The sequence below is a fragment of the Trachypithecus francoisi genome, unplaced genomic scaffold, assembly GCF_009764315.1.
Source record: "Trachypithecus francoisi isolate TF-2019V2 unplaced genomic scaffold, Tfra_2.0 Lachesis_group5, whole genome shotgun sequence".
Classification (NCBI taxonomy): Eukaryota; Metazoa; Chordata; class Mammalia; order Primates; family Cercopithecidae; genus Trachypithecus; species Trachypithecus francoisi.
This window is the reverse complement of record NW_022681470.1, coordinates 112,181,621-112,202,127: the sequence shown is the minus strand read 5'-3', so window position 1 is coordinate 112,202,127 and position 20,507 is coordinate 112,181,621. Positions and strand designations below refer to the sequence as shown.

The 20,507-nt window shown below is 47.5% G+C and overlaps 1 protein-coding gene, 1 long non-coding RNA gene and 1 pseudogene across 4 annotated transcripts in view; all 3 read left to right on the top strand.

Annotated features, from left to right (window-relative positions):
- Positions 1–20,507, top strand: part of LOC117075953 (glutathione S-transferase Mu 5) — a 33,939-nt gene that overhangs the window by 8,520 nt on the left and 4,912 nt on the right. The window lies entirely within an intron of this gene.
- LOC117075954 lies at positions 4,027–10,570 on the top strand (annotated as a pseudogene). The gene is made up of 8 exons (XR_004434183.1): positions 4,027–4,062; positions 4,331–4,406; positions 4,833–4,897; positions 5,206–5,287; positions 5,388–5,488; positions 6,450–6,545; positions 6,633–6,743; positions 9,401–10,570. The product of XR_004434183.1 is annotated as a glutathione S-transferase Mu 1-like (transcript).
- On the top strand, positions 18,990–20,428 carry LOC117075955. The gene is made up of 3 exons (XR_004434184.1): positions 18,990–19,573; positions 19,861–19,936; positions 20,367–20,428. It is a non-coding gene; the product is annotated as an uncharacterized LOC117075955 (long non-coding RNA).

Sequence of the window (20,507 nt, the reverse complement as noted above, 5' to 3'; positions counted from 1 at the left end):
GGGACTTGCTGGAGCAATGCTGCTAACAGGTTTATGGAGATGTTTGCATATGCATCTCAAGGCACAGCATTTTCCTTTAAACTTATTCATGTCACAGAGATTTTTGTTCATATGTCTTCCTGCTGATTTCCTCCCTACAATGATCCTATTGTCCTGCCACTCCCTTATCTTCAAGATGGTAAAGATAATTATCAATAAATACTAAGGGAACTCAGAGACCGGTGCCAGGTTCCTGCGTGGGTCCTCTGTAAGCTGAGCTCGGGTCTCCTGGGCCCACTTTTTCTTTCTCTATACTTTGTCTCTGTGTCTCATTTCTTTTCTCAAGTCTCTCGCTCCACCTAAGGAGAAGCGCCCACAGGTGTGGAGAGGCAGGCCACCCCTTCACAAGTGTGCATCAACAGATGAATGAATAAATGAAATATCATGTATACATACAAAGGAATATTATTCAGCCTTCACAAAGAAAGGAAATTCTGACATATGCTACAACATGAGTGAGCCTTCAGGACATTATGCAAGGTGAAATAAGCCAGTCACAAAAGGACAAAAACTGTGATCTCACTTATTTGAGAGAGTCAAAAAACATCTAAAGAGAAAGTAGAAAGCTGATTGTCAGTGGCTGAGAGAATAGGAAAACATTATTTTAGGTGTATAGAGTTCCAGTTTCATAAGATGAAAAGAGTTACGGAGCTAGATAGTGGGGATAGTTACATAACACTATGAATACATTTAATGTCAGTGAATTGTTAACACGGTTAAGACGGTAATTTTATGTGTATTTTACCACAATAAAAAAGAATAAAACCAAAACAGAACAAAAAACAGTAGGTGGTGGTAGTTTTCTGATTCCCGATTTAGAAGCTCAAATTAAAAGTGCATAGCTGTATTAACGGTAAGGTATTACATTTGAGATTTGAAAGGTGATTATCAAAGAAAAACACTTAATCCTTAAAAAAGAGGGAAGATGTGGTAAACAAAGAGTTGCAAATGAAAATGATTTTCTAAACATTGTGGTCAAAATTATAAAATATAAAAATACACATTTTAAAGTCAGAGACAGAAGTAGTATAACCTAGGTACCTCACACTGAGCCACCAAAAAGGATAATCTAATGGTGGCTAGAACCTAGCAGAAGTCCTGGACCGTGAGATTGTTCGGTGCCTCATGACAGTGCTCATACAGCGTTCAGTGTGTCTCCCCCTTCTATTAATAGAATAGAATCAGCAAATGAGATGCCCTGGGAGAACACAGCAGCCTGTATTGGTGGCTTCTGCATTGGTCTGTAATCATCTGTTGTTAATTACAACTTCCATGCCTTCTATGCCTCCATTACCCTGTATTAGCAGAAAAAGATGAAGCTGAAAGAGACCCCAAGACAGCAGCTTATAGGAAACAGTTGATTCTCCTTTTATGTAACAGTTCTACAGAGAAGAGTCCAGGTTGTCGGGAAGCTGTCCTGCTCCGTGAAGTTATTCAGGGACTCCAGTTCCTTCCATCTCGTGCCTCTGTCATTCCTTAGGGTGCTTCCTTATCTCCTTGGTTGGAGCTGTATTGCCCAAGCCAAGGAAGTGACTTTCCATTATGCAAGTGAGGCAGAAGTTGCCCACATCACAACCATTCACATTCGATTGCTGAGATTCAGTTGTGTGGCTACATCTAGATGCAAGGATAGATGCATATTATAATGGAACAATAGATTTTGGTAGCCAATTACATCTCTCCCACATCCCGAAAAGTAGAAATAAAGGTTAATTAGGCCAGCCGTGGTGGCTCAAGCCTGTAATCCCAGCACTTTGGGAGGCCGAGACGGGCGGATCACGAGGTCAGGAGATCGAGACCATCCTGGCTAACACGGTGAAACCCCGTCTCTACTAAAAAATACAAAAAACTAGCCAGGCGAGGTGGCGGGCGCCTGTGGTCCCAGCTGCTCGGGAGGCTGAGGCAGGAGAATGGCATAAACCCGGGAGGTGGAGCTTGCAGTGAGCTGAGATCCGGCCACAGCACTCCAGCCTGGGCGACAGAGCGGGACTCCATCTCAAAAAAAAAAAAAAAAAAAAAAAAGGTTAATTAAACCCAAGTGTAGGAGAAATCTTGGGTTTGAGCCAGTGGTTCAAAGCAGGTAGGATAGAGGCTAAGGTATTAAAGATAAGATCTTTATCTTCTGCTAGACCTGATGTGGGTGGCATATCACTTAGAGTTCCTTGTTGCTAAAACAGCAAAAGAATTTATTAGTGATATCAGGTAGCTCATTGAATCCCTGGGAGGGCCAGGGAGTTGGCCTTGGAAGCTGGGTAGCCAGAAAGTATACCTAAGCATGTGTGGGATTATTCTAGAGAAGGCACCACAGCCATTGCTGGGCACCAACACCAGAACCCCTACCCATGACATGTGGCACTGGATACCAGTCTCACCAGTGCTGTCTCCAAAATCCTGACCCCTCCATCACTGCCCTTCTCATAAGAAAACAAAGAAGCAGGGTTTGCTTCTTTAAAACTGAAGTCTTGCACCACTGTGTGCAATTCACAGAGTCTGGGGCAGAGGCCTTTGCCTCAGCCACAAGGGAGGCTGGAAGAGCAAGTGGATTAGTTAGCATTAAGTTCTGCTATATATAGCCAAATAATAGCAGTGGCTTAAATAGGACAGACATCTATTTCTCATGCAAAAAGGTGTCTTGAGAGTTAAGTGCTGGTAATGTCAGCTTCACAATGGCCGTAGTGACTTAGTTGCTTAACTTTATCTTCAGCATGTAGTTTCCCTTCTCCATGTCACCTTTTGTCCAAAGTGGTTGCTAGAGTCCAACCATCACATCTGCATTCCAAACAACAGGAGGGAAAAAGAGGAATGGGAGTTGCTCCCTCCCCTTTAAAGAAACGTCCTAGAAATAACACACCCTTTCTGCTTATGATCATTGGCTAGAACTCAGTCACATTGGAAATGACATCTTTTGCCTGGGAAGTAATGTGCCCAGGAGAAATGAAGTTTCTGTGACAAAAGAAGATAGGGAGAATGGACATTGGAAAAGTGGTCTTCTCAGGAAGACTTCTAATATGAGAAGGTGGGACTGCTAATGTGAGAAATTCCCCACCTATGGGAAGAGTGTTAAAAAGACACAGATGAGAGAGACCAAACAACAACGTATTAGTTTTCCATATGTACATGTCCATTTATTACCATAACAGTCACTACTATAAAATGCTCCTGCTTAGCATATGCAACCATGCCTTGTACAAATGAAAACGCATTCACCCACTTTCTCCCAAAACAGACACTAAGCAAAGTGTCATCTACTGCATCCACTTCCAAGTTTGGCATCTGCGGGTAATGTTCATATTGATAGTTTGAAAACAAGAGACTGAAGTGTAAAGTTAATAACCCCAAATTTGGGCAGGGTGTGGTGGTACAGGCCTGCAGTCCCAACTACTCTAGAGGTCGAGGTGGGAGGATCTGTAAACAGAAGTTTGCAGTGAGCTATGATTGCACCTGTATATACCCAGTGCACTCCAGCCCGGACCACATAGCGAGAACTCGTCTCTGGAGAAAAAAAAATAATAATGAAGGAAGAAAGAATAAAAACAAACCCAGTTCACCCTCTATAAAATAACAAATGAAATGGGAAGTGGAAAAAAGGAAAAAATTAGGTGAGCCTGTATGATACAGTAGAAAACAGGCCACACTCAGATTTGCAAATAAGGTGTTTTGCATTTATTTACAATGCTTATAGAATGCACTTCTTTGGTGAAGGGACTCTGAAGACATATTGCATAATAAGACTTATATACTAAGCATTGATATGAACAACCCAAAGCCCTGACCTCGCTCCGGGAACCCTCGGGGCTGGGAGGCAGGAGGGGATCTTAGTGATTCCAGCCCCAGGAGCGCGCTCGGGCGCCACAGACTGCCGCGTTTCGGGGGCTTGGCGGGCCGAGGGGCGAGGTCGCACCAAGGCCCCTCCTTTCCCCTCTCTGGAGCTCTTACAGTCTGTACCCCGGTTGTGGCCTGTCTGCAGAATCCGCACCAACAGGCACCATGCCCATGACCCTGGGGTACTGGGACATCTGAGGGGTGAGTGAGGGTCCCCTGGACGGTGGGACGAGGGCGCGGGGTGAGAAGTGTGGAGCAGCTGTGGGACGGGCTCTAGGGATCCTTCCTCTTCAGGGAGATCCCCCTCAGAAGGGCCTGTGCATGACGCTGTGTGTGTGTTTGGGGGTGGGGGTGGGTAGAGAAGGCGACGTGTGCGTGCAGTGTAAACTGGGGGTTTCCCTGTTGCAGACAAAGTCACCAAGTCAGGGACCCTCCATCTCTGACCCGAGCTGCGGGCTATCTCTCCCAGCTGGCCCACGCCATCCGCCTGCTCCTGGAATACACAGACTCAAGCTAAGAGGAAAGGAAGTACTCTAGGGGGGATGGTAATGGCACCTTCCTATCTGGGCTCTGCCCACTCCCGCTGAGTTGGCACCAAGCAACCCATGGTGGCCACCTGTGGCTGACTCTGCAGGCCTCTCCTGCTGGAGCTGCAGGCTGTCCCTTCCCTGAGCCCCTGTGAGGGAGCCCTCTGGCCTTGCAAGGCAGAATGCTGGGACGGGATGCTGGGCCCCCTGTCTGGGTAACTGGGATGGGTGTCCCTCAGGGCTTGCCTAAACCCTGGAAGCCTTAGTCGAGTGGGGTCCAGAGCCCTCACCGGCATTCTTTCTCTCTGAACCCTGGGATGTAGGACTGAGTGATCAGATTCTAGATCCCCTCAGGGGTCTTGCCACTGGCTCCTTGGGAGGGTCCCGGGGAAGGTGGGCTGGGCTTTGGGGAGGTTTGTTTTCACTTCATCTTCCCCACCACAGCTCCTGACTATGACAGAAGCCAGTGGCTGAATGAAAAATTCAAGCTGGGCCTGGACTTTCCCAATGTAGGTGCAGGGGAAGGGGCGGTTTGGGGGAAAGTGCAACGTGTCTCTGACCGCATCTCCTCTCCCCAGCTTAGAGGGGTTAGGATCAGGAGTCTTCTGCCCAATTCCTGTCACTCCTGGCTGTCTACACAGCCCTTCCATGATGTTCTGTGTCCAAGCTCATTCGTTCATGTGACAGTATTCTTATTTCAGGCCTGCCATGAGCAGGCACAGTGAGTGCCGGGTCTCCTCTCTGCCCTTGCTTATGGGAAGGGGATGCTGGGGAGCCTGGTGGCCCAACTGAGCTTCCCTGGTTTCCCATTATCCAGCTGCCCTACTTGATTGATGGGACTCACAAGATCACCCAGAGCAACGCCATCCTGCGCTACATTGCCCGCAAGCACAATCTGTGTGAGTGTGGTTTGTTGCAGTGTGTGGGGGAAAGGTGGCCTCCTCTTTGGCTGGATTGGGGTGCGATGCTCAGAGTGAGTCTGTGTTTTGTGGGTGGCAGGTGGGGAGACAGAAGAGGAGAAGATTCGTGTGGACATTATGGAGAACCAGACCATGGACCACCATATGCAGCTGGCCATGATCTGCCACAACCCAGAATTTGTGAGTCTCCCCAGTGATCTGCACCTGGCAGAGTTTGGATTTGGGACCAGGACTCTTGCATTCCTGCACACACTGGTCTTTTCTTAATTCCTTGGTACCACTCATCCTCCAAGTGCTTTCCCATACTATCAACCATTATCCTTACGACTCCAATGTCATGTCAACAAAAGCAGAGGCAATTCCCACCAATCTTAGGACACGATCCAGGCATCCCAGGGTAGAAATTCAACTCCTAGATGGTAAAGTTTGTGTTCAGAATTTCCTTCATTGCCTCTGGCCTCTGACTTCTGTCCTGGGTCATTTCTCTCAGCCAGTTCACATCACCTGCCTGCTCCTAGAATATACAGACTCAAGTACAAGACAGATGAATGTAATGGCACCGTTGAATTACATCTTCTCCTCCACAGCTTTCCAAGTGCTGTCATTGACATCCATAGGGATCCATGCATTTTCATAACAGGCAGCTCAGAGGCAACCAGCGGGCCTTTAATCCTCTCCCTCCTTCCTTTCAACCTGAACTTCTCATCTCCCTGGAAACTGGTCAATGTCCGTGTTTTCTCTTGCCACCCCATTAGGAGGAACTTTCTACTTCTTTCCCTGAGCTCCTTTACTTGTTTGCATCCTTGATTCTGCCTGGGATTCTGTCTGGGTCCAAAGGCTGCCAGGCGCTCGGGTGCCACTGGAGCTGACCCAGAGGTTATTGGGAGGTCAGTGATAACAGATTCAGGGATGGCATCTCACTCCTCTCTGCCTTCTGATCACTTTAGATAGGGTCTGGCACTCAGTCAGAGTCTAATAACTGCTGATGTATCCAACTGAAGCCTGGGCACTGCCCCAGTTTTAGTTTTGGGGAAGATGGCTGCTTGCCCGTAGCCAGCCTGGGCCATCCACAGCCCTGGGGAAGCCATGTCTATGCAGGGAGCTTTTGTCTGAGGGTAGTGACAGCTGTTTTCTGCCTCAGGAGAAACTGAAGTCAAAATACTTGGAGGAATTCCCTGAAAAGCTAAAGCTCTACTCACAGTTTCTGGGGAAGCAGCCATGGTTTGTAGGAGACAAGGTAAAGGAAGAGTGATATAGGGAATGAGATCTGTTTTGCTTCATGTGTTATGGAGGTTCCAGCCCACATATTCTTGGCCTTGTGCAGATCACTTTTGTAGATTTTCTCATCTATGATGTCCTTGACCTGCACCATACATTTGAGCCCAAGTGCTTGGATGCCTTCCCAAATCTGAAGGACTTCATCTCCTGATTTGAGGTGATGCCCCCATCCTTTCTCTTTGATGCCCCTTGTTCCGTTACCTCCTTTGAGATGCTTTCCCAATCCTGGAGCTACACAAAGAATAACTTGCATTTATTGAGCATTGGCTTCATACCACGAACTGTGCCCAGCACATTATACCTATTGTGTGGAATTTGAATTTTATAACATTCCAACAGGGTGACAGAATTATCTCGCCCATTTTGGAGATAAGGAAACTGAGAATGAGATGGTCAAGCATTTGCTCAGGGTCCCAGAGCCAGTGGAGGCTGTGCTGGGCACCCTGTGAGCCTCTGGATCTACGGGTGGCAGTCAGGGCTCTCCCGTATGTGACCAGAGAAAAAGCCTTAGGCTTCCCCTAGCCTGGGTTTCACAGCCCAGGACACTTTGGAAGAGGTAGAGCACTTCATGACCACGGATGGAGCTGGCAATAGTAGGACTGACACAACGGTGGCATTGATGTCTAGTGCTAAACCCACGGGCAATATTCATAGCTACCTCCAGAAGCTTTGCATGATCGGACCCCTGTGTGGGGATTCCTGAGAGCCAGGGCTGTGGCTGGAGCTGGATTAAGGTATATATGTGGGTGCTGCTGTTGAAGGAGTTTATGTTGAAATGCCTGGTGCTGGGGCGCTTTCTTACTCCACCTCTCTTCCTTTTTTTTTTTTTTTTTTTTTGAGACAGAATCTTGCTCTGTCGCCCAGGCTGGAGTACAGTGGAGTAATCTTGACTCACTGTAACCTCCGCCTCCTGGGTTCAAGTGATTCTCCTGCCTCAGCCGCCAGAGTAGCTGGGATTACAGGTGTGTGCCAGCACGTCCAGCTAATTGTTGTATTTTTAGTAGAGACGGGGTTTCACCATGTTGGCCAGGCTGGTCTCAAACTCCTGACCTCTGGTGATCTGCCCGCCTCAGCCTCCGTAAGTGCTGGGATTACAGGCATGAGCTACTCTTCTCTTTTTTCCCTCCAATGTGCCACGTGTTCCCCCGTGAGATGAGTGGCATGCTGGTTTTACTCCTGTTTACTGACCTTCTCCTCTGCCTGAGGCAGGGTGTGAGGCACAGTGGGAGATGCATAGATGACAGCCCCATCCTGGAAAAGCGTGCAGTGAGAGGCCTGCAGGCAGAGCAACCTGTGAGGTGTGTGTGGCACCAACTGGGTACTGGGCCCGGGGCCTGCCCTCACTCACGGAGAAGCATCCCTCACCCATGTTGATATTGTTTGAGAGCAGCAAATCCTACTTTAGTACAGATTTGGGAATTTGAGGCACTAGTCCAAAGGGCTTCTGAGCCTAGAATCTGTTTCCCTTTCCCACTCCCCATCAAGAGATCTGCTTGCTTAGTTAGTTCCCATCAGCTCTGGTTCTGGTCCAGGCTTAAGTGGCCTTGGAGTTAGTTATGTAAGATGTGGTGGGAAGGGAGGCGTGGAGGAGAGCTGAAGTCTCTGGCCTGTGACATGCCAAGGTGAATCAGCTTGAGAACAGGCAGTCCTGGAATTTTTTTTTTTTTTTTTGAGATTGTGTCTTGCTGTTGCCCAGGCTGGAGTGCAGTGGTGTGATCTAGGCTTACTGCAACCTCTGCCTCCCAGGTTCAAGCAATTCTCTGCCTCAGCCTCCTGAGTAACTGAGATTACAATTATCTGCCACCACATCCAGCTAATTTTTCTACTTTTAGTAGAGATGGGCTTTCACCATGTTGACCAGGCTGATCTCCAACTCCTGACCTCAGGTGATCCACCCACCTCGGCTTGCCAATGTGCTGGGATTACAGGTGTGAGCCACCATGCCTGGCTGGATCTTTTTGAATACCTTATCTGGGCATTCAATCCCGGTAAGATTGTGCACAGCACATCTGAGTGTCTTGTAGCCTGATCTGCAGCAGCAGGGCTGGAGATGCCATGGGTTAGGGCACAGTGAGAATCTGCTCAGGTATTAGATGGAGAACTTTGGACTTTCTGCTTTAAGGGGAATGATTAGAGCCTAGTCTCACCTTTCATTTTCTTATGCACTGCCATCCCCCATTCCACTTTCATCCAGGTTTTACTGAGACATTGGGTGAATGTGTTCTGAGCCCCTTTGTTCTGCTGGAGGTCCCGTCTGTGTGTCTACACCCAGACAAGCCAAGAGCCTCCCTGTGGAAAAGGAGACTGTGTGTGCAGTCAAGGAGTGACAGGGCCGGGTGTGAGGGGTGGTGGGGCAGAAGAAGAAGAGTATTTGGCAGAAAGAGGCCAGAACTGGAGAGAGACAGAACCAGGCTACATTGTAGCCCTGTTCCCCTTACTAGGTATTTAAATTTGAGGTAGTTGCTGAACTTCTGTTTCCCACATGAGAAATGGTGATAATAGATTCAGCCTTGCAGAGCAGTCAAGTGGATTTTCTAAGCTTGTGTTATAATTTCTCTTGGGTACAGAGCAGCCAGCACAGTGTAGAATCTCCATAAGTGTTAGCTGTTACTGCAGTACAGCATTACTTAAAGGAAGCTGGAAGAGTTAACTCCGCAAATCTGGGGACCCTAAGAGGCTGTGTGATGTCCCAGCACTTGAGCCCTTGTGGAAAGGCTGTGGCCAAGGTCCTGACCTGCTGTGTCTGCAGTGGGGTTGTCCTAGCCCTCATGGGCAGCCGACTTTGAGTTCTGGCCTTATTTGCCCCCCTCTCAGGGCTTGGAGAAGATCTCTGCCTACATGAAGTCCAGCCGCTTCCTCCCAAGACCTGTGTTCACAAAGATGGCTGTCTGGGGCAACAAGTAATGCCTTGAAGGCCAGGAGGTGGGAGTGAGGAGCCCATACTCAGCCTTCTGCCCAGGCTGTGGAGCGCACTGGACTCTGCATCCCAGCACCTGCCTCCCCATTCCTTTCTCCTGTTTATTCCCATCTTTACCCCTAAGACTTTATTGTCCCCTCTTCACTTCCCCTAAACCCTGTCCCATGCAGGCCCTTTAAAACCTCAGTTACCCACTTTTCTTCATGAACATCTCCCTCCCAACATTACCCTTCCTTGCACTAAAGCCAGCCTGACCTTCCTTCCTGTTAGTGGTTGTGTCTGCTTTGAGGGGCCTGCCTAGCCCCTGGCCTGTGGAGCTCAGCCCTGAGCTGTTCCCGTGCTGCATGAAAGAGCAGCATTGACTGGTTTACAGGCCCTGCTCCTGCAGCATGGCCCCTGCCTTAGGCCTACCTGATCGAAGTAAAGCCTCAATCACATTTGCTGTGTCTTGTCTTATTTGCTCCTGGCCATCTACCCACACTGTCTGTCTGTCTATCACTGCCTCTTTCAAGGGACTGGCTGGTGATCCTGGCAGTGGCCAGGTTCTAAAGGAGTCTGCTGGGCATAGTAAGGCACTTGACAACTCTTGCTCCCATTTCTAACAGACTCAGAGCAGGAAGCCCTGTGAGGCACTGTGGAAAGGATGTCTCTTTCTGGGCCTGGATCTCTCATTCATCATCCAGCCTTACTGAGTGCTTTTCATACTTACACAGAGCTTGTGTCTCATTAAATAGGACCCCAAGGGGGTGGAATCTCCATCAGAGAGGACCAGGGTCCCTTTTACCTTCTCCACTATGTGACTGCATCACTTCTGTTAGGTCTCCAGGACCCAGTCTCTATTGTTTTTCTCAGATGGCTTCCAGGTACCCTCTCCAGGCTTGCTGCACAGCTGTCATCAGGACGTTCTCTCTGGGTTTACTTCCTCTCTTTCCTGGGTACCTGTGAGAGAAATGTCTTTAGTCCTTGCACAACTGAAAGTGTCTTTACATGCTTACTGAATACTCTGGCCGATGTTTTAGTCTGTTCTCACGCTGCTAATAAAGACATACCCGAGACTGGGTAATTGATAAAGGAAAGAGGTTTAAAGGACTCACAGTTCCACAGGGCCTGGGAGGCCTCATAACTAACCATGGCAGAAGACAAATGAGGAGCAAAGTCACATTTTCCATGGCAGCAGGTAAGAGGGCCTGTGCAGGGGAACTCCCACTTATAAAACCATCAGATCTCGTGAGATTATTCACTACCATCAGGACAGTATGGGGGAAACTGCCCCCATGATTCAGTTATCTCCACCTGGCCCCCACTCTTGACACCTGGGGATTATTACAATTCAAGGTAAGATGAGGGTGGGGACACAACCAAACCATATCAGCTGGGGATAGAATTCTATGATGAAAACCTTCAGACCTCTAATAGACTTACTCACTCTTTTCTAGAATTGAGCATTTCTGGTGAGTAGGTGGATGCGTCTGACTGCATCCTTTGATTTTTTAAAGTTATTATTATTTTTATTATTTTGAGAGGGAATCTTATTCTGTTGCCCAGGCTGGAGTGCAGTGGTGTGATCTTGGCTCACTGCAACCTCCCCTTCCCGGGTTCAAATGATGCTCCTGCCTCAGCCTCCTGAGTAGCTGGAACTACAGGCATGCACCACTGTGCCCAGATAATTTTTGTATTTTTGGTTTAGAGATGGGTTTTCACCATGTTGGCCAGGCTGGTCTCAAACTCCTGACCTCATGATCCACCCACCTCAGCCTCCCAAAGTGCTGGAGTTACATGCGTGAGCCACTGTGCCTGTCCATATCTTTTGCTTTTTTACTTAAGCTTCTATTGTTTGTCATTCTGAGGTCTGTAATTCCAAAGACTGCGTGGGGATCTACAGGTTGTTCTCTTCCTGACTCACATCCTTGCCGGAACATTCTAAGCATAGGCTTCCTCCACCCTGACAGCAATCCCATAGCTTTATCTGCATTGCATCTTCCTGAAGTAATTTAAAAATCTCACTGGAGAGTGAGCTGCTTTGGAGGAAGAATCTCATAGCTTAGCAGTTCCTAAACTGTGATGCCAGAAATAGTTGTTGAGTCTGTAGGTCAGGTATTCATACAAGGCTCAGCAGGGAGAACTTGTTACAAATCAACATAGGTCTCTTCTCCAAAAACTATATATCCAAAAATAAAACAAATTAAAAAATGAGTCAGAATTTCAACAAGCGTTTCCCAGAAGTGAATATCCAAATGGCCAATAAGCTCATGAGAAGGTGTTCAACATCATTAGACAGCAGAAAGTTAAAAACCCATATATCCTACTGTATCCCCACTAGAATGGCTGACATTGAAAGGACTGACAATTGTTGGTGATTTATGGAGTAACTGGAACTGTCATGCCTTGCTGGTGGGAGAGCCACTTTGGAATACTGGCAGTGTCAACTAGAGCTAAACATACATCTACCCAGGACCCAGAAGTCCTACCCTACAGGAATGAGTCCTAATGGATTCTCAGAACCAGGGATAATGATGTCAAAAGCAACTTTATTTTAAATAGCCAATAACTGAAAACCATCCAAATTCCATGAATAGAAGAACGAACAAATGAACTGTGGTTTATTAACATAATTCCATCATTCGTATAATGGAATACTTACTCCACTGTAATGAAAATAAACGTGCTAACGCTATGTGCAAAAACATGGATGGGCCTCACAGACGTGTTGAGTAAAAGGATCCAGACAGGAGAAAGGACACACAATCTCATTCCACTTACACAAAAATCAGGAGAGGGAAATGATTCTATGGTATCACAGGTCAGGTGATGGGTGACCCTGGTGAGAACTGGAAGGTTGCCTATTGAAGGCGCCTGGTGGAGTGCTGTAAGTTTTCTCTCTTTATCTGGGAGGTGATTCTAGAAGAGTATACAAGTGAGAAATTCCACAGGGTAGCACACTTAAGGCCTGTGCACTGTATGTACATGACACTTCAGTGAAAAGCATGCACATATGTCTTACATTATTTGTGTGCTTGTGTTTGTTGGCTTTCCCTCATAAGATGTCAACATCATGAGGGCATATGTTTTTGTCTCTTCTTGTTCACTAATGTTACAGGTGTTTGCACATCATCTAGGACCGTCCCTGAGCATAGTAGGTGCTCACTGAATAGTTAATAAATTATAGGTTCTTCTTAATGGTGTCATTTCAAATTCTCTTTAGATTTCTTTTCCTGCTTACTTTTTCAGGTGAGATTGGTGTGCATGTATAGTGTTAGAATCTACAGTTTTTTCTCTTTAACATTTTACTTTTTTTTTTTTTGAGACAGAGTCTCACTCCGTTGCCCAGGCTGGAGCGCAGTGGTACAGTCTCAGCTCACTGCAACCTCCGCTTCATGGGTTGAAGCAATTCTTGTGGCCCAGCCTACTGAGTAGCTGGGACTACAGGCATACATCACCACACCTGGCTAATTTTTGTATTTTTAGTAGAGATGAGGTTTTGCCACAATGGCCAGGCTGGTCTCGAACTCCAGGCCTCAAGTTATCTACCTGTCTCCTCTCAAAGTGCTGAGATTACAGGTGTGAGCCACTGCGCCTGGTCTAACATTTTACTTAAAAATCTGTATATGGGCCAGGTGTGGTGGCTCATGCCTGTAATCCCAGAAGTTTGGGAGGCAGGCAGATCGTGAGGTTAGGAAATGGAGACCATCCTGGCTAACATGGTGAAACCCCGTCTCTACTAAAAATACAAAAATTTGCTGGGCGTGGTGGCGCTTGCCTGTAGTCCCAGCTACTCAGGAGGCTGAGGCAGAAGAATTGCTTGAACCCGGGAGGTGGAGGCTGCAGTGAGCCAAGATTGTGCCACTGCACTCCAGCCTGGGCAACAGAGCGAGACTCTGTCTCCAAAAAAAAAAAAAAAATCTGTATGTGTTGGCAGTCTGTATGCATGTCTACTTCTGATACTAAATGGCCGCCTAACATTAGTTCCTGTGGATAGTTTGCCTAATTATTCTTATGCTATGGGGTATGTGGATTTTTCTAACTTATTTATTTGTTTTTAGAGCAGGGTAATCATGTTTCAACAATTCCTTCCTGTTTTTGGTTATTTTGAGTAGATCCCCAGAGGTGATTACTACAAGGTAAAGAGTGAGAATGGTTTAATGGTACTATAACAGGTAATTTGATTGCTCTCCAGAGAGAGTAACTTAATTTATGGTGCCACCAGCAAGGTACAGGGAACTTTCTGCACTACTTTAGGGGATGGAGATTTCATCTTATGATTTTTTTTTTTTAATAAGAACACCTTCAAATTTTCTGGCTGGGTGTGGTGGCTCATGCCTGTAATCCCAGCACTTTGGGAGGCCAAGGCGGGTGGATCACTTGAGGTCAGGAGTTTGAGACCAGCCTAGTCAATGTGGTGAAATCCTGTCCCTACTAAAAATACAAAAATTAGCCAGGCGTGGTGGTGGGCCCCTGTAGTCCCAGCTATTCAGGAGGCTGAGGCACAAGAATCGCTTGAACCTGGGAGGCAGAGGTTGCACTGAGCCAAGATCATGCCATTGCACATTGCACTGAAACAGAGTGAGATTCCACCTCAAAAAAAAAAAAAAAAAAAAAGAATACCTTTAAGTTTTCTACCTTCACCTTTTGTTTACAGGTTGCACATGTTTCTGCCAATGAATCACAGTCTATGAATATACTTGTTCATGATTCTCCTGTATAGAACTCTCTGTTTACCCATTCTCTACCTGTGGCTTAGTCAACTCCTGCAGAAAGGTCAAAGAATGATCTCGTGGCAGTCAAGGCTTTTTCTCCCACAGGCACAATGTAATTAGTTGCGATTTTGTTCTTGGTTTTCTGTGGCATAATATGATGGTTAATTTTCTGCATCAACCTAAGCTAAGGGGTACTCACATGGCTGGTAAAATTATTGTATTTGTGAGGGTGTTTCCAGAAGAGATTCGCCTTTGAATCAGAAGACTGAGCCAAGATTTCTCTCGGCAATGAAGGGGGCTTCCAAGAAACTGTCAAGGTCCAGAGAGAAGAAAAAGACAGAGGAAGGTGCATTTGATCTCTCTGACAGGGACTTCCATTTCCGTCTATCCCGGGACATCCACACTCCTGGTTCTCTGGCCTTCAGACTTGATCAGGGATTAACACCATCGCCTCGCACCCCACCCTTGTTCTGAGGCCTTTAGACTCACACTGAATGATACGACTGGCTTTCCTGCTTCTCTATCCTGCAGCCAGATGATCATGGGACTTCATTCCAAAATTGTGTGAGCCAATTCCCATAAGAGATACCTAAATTTATAAATAAACACCCAAATTTCCTACAGGCTTATCTTCGTGGCATCACTTCAGATTTTGAAGAACCCTTACTAGTACACATAGCAAAAAACAAACGAACAAACAAACACAAGTGGGTCACCATCATCAATAAGTAAGTTTTAAAAAATCAAACACAGGATAAAATGCTACAGTACATCTATTACCTGGGTTTTTTTCTATATGGAAAGCACTGTCTGAGATGCCTTGCAGTAAACTCCAAGTAGATTGTGAGGGAAGATATCCTCTTTTCTCCTGGTAAATCTCTGTGTTGATGATCATTATTTTAAAGGCTCCAAAGATCAAAACATCTGCTTGCACATTTTGACGATTCGTTTTGGGTGAGGGTCTCTGGACGGCTTGGAAGGGTGGGTGAACAGTGGGAAGGGGGCTGCCTTGTGGTGACTGGCATCACTCATACCCATATCTGTGGCAGTCATCAGGTGCTTATTATATATTCGACTTTTGGTCACCCCTATGGGGGTGTTAAATGCAGGGAGGGTCTAGTCAAGCCATTACAGGTTGGCAGTGACTTGTAGCAACTTTCTGCACACCTTTCTCAGTCAGGGTGGATACCTTTTAAAATAAGTTCAGTTCATCCTGCCTAGCTTTGCCCCAGCAGCCCTAGAACAATTACCCCATGGTGCTGAGCTCGGGCTGCCTGGCTCTGGAACAATGTGCTCAGAGCTGCAGGGGAGGCCTGCCGTCTGACTGCCAGAGAGAGTCCCACCACTGCCTACTCTGTATCCTGGAAGACCAGACTGCCCAGCCTGTCCACCTAGCAGACCGTTTCCCTGCCCAATTCTCCTTTTCTCATTCCTGATGAGCAACTTGATGCCTGCAGGGACTGCACCAGCTGAGATTGTCTCTAGGTCCTCCCTTCTGCCAGCTGGTGTCCAGGGAAGTGGGTCCTTTGGCCTCCTTCCTGCCATCAGAATTTCGAGGACCTTGTTTCTCCCACTGCAGCTTTTGACCCAGTCCTGGGTCATAGACTAGGGTTTCTTAACCTCAGCCGGACAGAGATTTGGAGGGCAGAGTTCTTTGTTGTGAGGTGCTGTCCTGAGCATCGCAGGGCGCCCAGCATCCCACCCATCCTCTCCCCACTAATAGGATGGGCGCTTCCTGCTGTTTACAATGAACACAGTCTCCAGGCAGACGTACATGTCCCCTGAGGGACAAAATCACTTTCACTTGAATCACATCCAGTGGTGGCCTGGATGGACACTGGCATTAAAAATTAATAATAATTAAAAAAAGATCATAATGTAACTCATATACTTAAGTCCTTATTGATGTAACATTTAAGTTAATAATATAAGTATTATTAATAATAATATGAGTATATGTATATGTAATTTTTTTTACCTTTTATTTTGATCTAGTGTCAGAGTTTGAGAAATTTGTAGAAAGATTATAAACGACTCTGATTACCCTAGATACTAATGTTCCCACATGGGCTTTCTGCCCCCCAGAGTACCCTCTGCCCCTCCTTCTCCTGCCCCTGCCTTTCTGTCTCTCTCTCCCCCAGCAAGCTCCCTATGAGCACAGCTCCAGTTATAAGAAAAACATCATTTTCTATTCTCTGAGGCGGCATTCCTGATGTTTGGATTCAGGCTGATAAGTGATAGTGATTTTTTTTTTTTGAGACGGAGTCTCGCTCTGTCACCCAGGCTGGAGTGCTGTGGCCAGATCTCAGCTCACTGCAAGCTCCACCTCCCGGGTTCACGCCATTCTCCTGCCTCAGCCTCCCTGGTAGCTGGGACTACAGGCGCTGCCACCTCGCCCGGCTAGTTTTTTGTAGTTTTTAGTAGAGAGGGGGTTTCACCGTGTTAGCCAGGATGGTCTCGATCTCCTGACCTCGTGATCCGCCCCTCTTGGCCTCCCAAAGTGCTGGGATTACAGGCTTGAGCCACCGCGCCCGGCCATGACAGTGATTTATAATCATCCTTGCCTATGTAGTCCTTCCCACGTCACATCTGTACTGTGTCATCCACGCCATTTTCAAAATTTTTGAAAACATATCCAGCCTAAAGCTGAGGGTAAAGTGCCCTTTTGTGCTGTTATTTTTCTTTATTACGCTCTCATTACTTCATTCAGAATCTTTATCTCTTAACATGTTTTGAACTGTTTGTGTTTCTTCCGCTTGGTGGTAACATCAGTTAACACAGAGTTTAGAAAAAATGTTTCCCCAGTTTAAAAAAAATCACTTGTACTACATCTTCTTGATTAGTTCCGATTTGCATTAACTTGTCATTTTATTTTTTGTTTTTGTTGTACTAATGCTCTGTTAATTAGCTAACTTTTAAGAGAATCAACTATTATGCATAACAAGCAAATTAGATAAAGTTTCAATATTTTTTAAGGTAACTTCCTGCTTCCCCTTCTTTTTTCATCTCTAACTTTGTTCCTGTTCTACTTTCTTGAAATTCTGGTTTGTTTGCCTTATTTTCGGTATAACAGGCATGTTGGAAAAATGTTTTCTCAATTCAACTTTGGTAGCATCTTCAAATGGTGATTTTTATTTTCTTTTCAGATTGAAGAAAAGATTCTTTAATTTTGGATTTCCTACATTTACCCAAACAATATTTAAGAGACTTTTAATAAATTTCCATGAAGTATGATACATTTTCTTTTGTCTGTCAGTATTTGTTTCTAACAGATTGGTTTTTACAATTCTGACAACATTTTATGTAGATTTTCTGTTAATTTGTCTCGAGAATGTAAGAATGTTGACAGAAGAGACAGAAGGAATTATGAAATCCAGTCCAGAGGTCCCGTTACAGGCCCTTGGTAAAATGGGACCGAGTCCATTTTGACTGTCTGGCCCAGCGCTGTTTTAAAAATTAGAACTTGTCCACATTTTGCAATTCGGACAGCACATCAAATCTAGAAGACCTGGCTCTGTCAGGACTGAGTTTCTGTGTGGTGACAACTGGCTACAACCCTTTCCTTCAGAATACTTGCAGCTTCCCTCATCCCGGCTGCTCCGGATCCCCTTCTGCAGACCCACTGTCCCACCCTGAAGAACACACATGGGTCAGGAGCCAGGTCCAGGTCCAGAATGGTGGATCTGGAGAGGCGAGGGTCCCTGCCTGTGGTCCTGTGGGGAGCCACCATCCTCTGACCTCCCTCTCTGGCCACCATCCTCTGACCTCCCTCCTCAGCAGGACAGGGTTCTGGCTTCTCTGAGGGAAAGGTTCTGTGGCAAGCCAGGTCTCACTAACACAGGCCTCCATAACAACTGGCTCAGTACTGACTGAGTGGTTAAGTTAAATATGAAAAGCTAAAAAAAGCCAGTACATTTATACAAAGGCTAGAATGTAACAAAAGCCCACCAAGAGTTTTGCTTAGGCCTTTCCTGGACCTTAAAGCATGACAAAATAACGAAGGAATTCTTAACAGGATCCATTTAGGATTAAACAAGTTTTATTGGGGGTCTGAAGGAACTCCCCATACCTCCGTGATGTAGCAGGAGACAAGGTAAGGGTAATCACGTCTGCCACCTAGACCCATTTAGATAAAGTAAATAGACTGAGGCTCCAGAGTAAGGTCTCAGGACCCAGAACTTAGTTATAGATTAAAGAAGTCAATCACTTATGTCTTTAGATGAATGCACACTTACTTGTAGACATATAGCTTAGAAGGTATATATGCTCTGGAAAACTTTGTAATTTTGAGTTGGTCTGGTGGTAATTTCCAGGCCTACTCCCTGCAACTAGTTGTAGAAATAAAACCTCTCTTCCTCTACAGTTGATCTGCATCTCGTTATTGGGCCTAGAGAAATAGCAGCCTGACCCTCAGTTTGGTCCGGGAAGTTCTTCCACCCTCCCTCGCCTGCCCTCTGTGGCCACTGCACTCACTGCTGCTGTTGCTGTTTTGGTCTATATGAGGTTCACCTAGTGGACTGGCCGGACATTTCCAGGGGGCACCTCAGATACCTCTCCAACTTGCTGGGTCTGATCCTTTAATTTAGATTCATAAATTGTGCCAAAATACGAAGTGGCTAATTTACATAGTACTTAGCCAGACGACAAAAGGACTCAGTATCCGAGGGCCCCTAACAGAAAACACAGACCACATTTCCTTTACTCTGACCCATTTCTTGGGGGTCCTTCCCATACCACTGACACTGTTCCTGTGTAGGCGGGGCTAGAGGGGAGACAAAGCCCTCGGAGTAGCTTTCGAATCAGAGGAAGTCCTGCTCTTACAGTGACAGGGGCTGAATTAAATTCCCAGGTTGGGGCCACCACCTTTTAGTCTCACCCCAGCAGCCCGAGTCTCCCAGAGCCCGCGGGAACTCGGCAGCGGAGAGAAGGCTGAGGGATTCCGCGGGCCGGGAGGAGAGGGGAGTAGACCTTTTTGCTCCTTTCGGGTCTGGCTGGTGTTTCAAGCGCACAGCCAAATCGCTGTGGACTTAGCAAGGGCTGGATAGACTCGTGGAGCCTAAGGGCGGGTTGGGGAAGCTGGCGAGGATGATCCCCGCCTTCAGCTTCCGGGAGCCCTGACCTCGCTCGCAGAACCCTCGGGGCTGGGAGGAGGGCGGGGGGTCTTACTGATTCCAGCCCCGGGCGCCCTCTCCGGGGCCTCAGAATGGCGCGTTTCAGGGGCGTGGCGGGCCGAGGGGCGGGGTCGCAGCAAGGCCCCTCCTCTCCCCTCCCTGGGCCTCTCATAAAGTCTGAGCCCCGCTCGGCTGAGGCCTGTCTGCAGAATCCGCACCAACAGGCACTATGCCCATGATCCTGGGGTACTGGGACATCCGCGGGGTGAGCGAGGGTCCGCTGGACGGTGGGACGAGGGCTGTGGAGAAGGGAAGTGGAGGAAGGGAAGTGTGGAGCAGCTGAGGGACGGGCTCTAGAGACCGTTCCTCTTCAGGGCGGTCGCCCTCAGAAGGGCCTGTGCGTGACGCTGTGTGTGTGTTTGGCGGTGGGGACGGGTAGAGGAGGCAACAGGTAAGTGCAGTGTACACGGGGGCTCGCCTGGTGCAGAGAAAGTCACCAAGTCAGGGACCCACCATCTTTGACCCGAGCTGCATGCGGGCCATCTCTCCCAGCTGGCCCACGCCATCCGCCTACTCCTGGAATACACAGACTCAAACTACGAGGAAAAGAAGTACCTGATGGGACATGGTAATGGCACCTTCGTGTCCGGGCCCTGCCCACACCAGCTGAGTTGGCACCAAGCAACCCATGGTGGTCACCTGTGGCTGCCTCTGCAGGCCTCCCCTGCTGGAGCTGCAGGCTGTCCCTTCCCTGAACCTCTGTGAGGGAGCCCTCTGTCCTTGCAAGGCAGAATGCTGGGACGGAATGCTGGGCCCCCTTCCTGGGTAACTGGGATGGGTGTCCCTCAGGGCTTGCCTAAACCCTGGAAGCCTTAGTCGAGTGGGGTCCAGAGCCCTCACCGGGATTCTCTCTCCCTTATCCCTGGGATGTGGGACTGAGTGGTCAGATTCTAGATCCATCTGTCTCAGGGGTCTTGCCACTGGCTCCTTGGAGGGTCCCAGGGAAGGAGGGCTGGGCTTTGGGGAGGTTTGTTTTCACTTCATCTTCCCCACCACAGCTCCTGACTATGACAGAAGCCAGTGGCTGAATGAAAAATTCAAGCTGGGCCTGGACTTTCCAATGTAGGTGCAGGGGAAGGGGCGGTTTTGGGGGAAAGTGCAACGTGTCTCTGACCGCATCTCCTCTCCCCAGCTTAGAG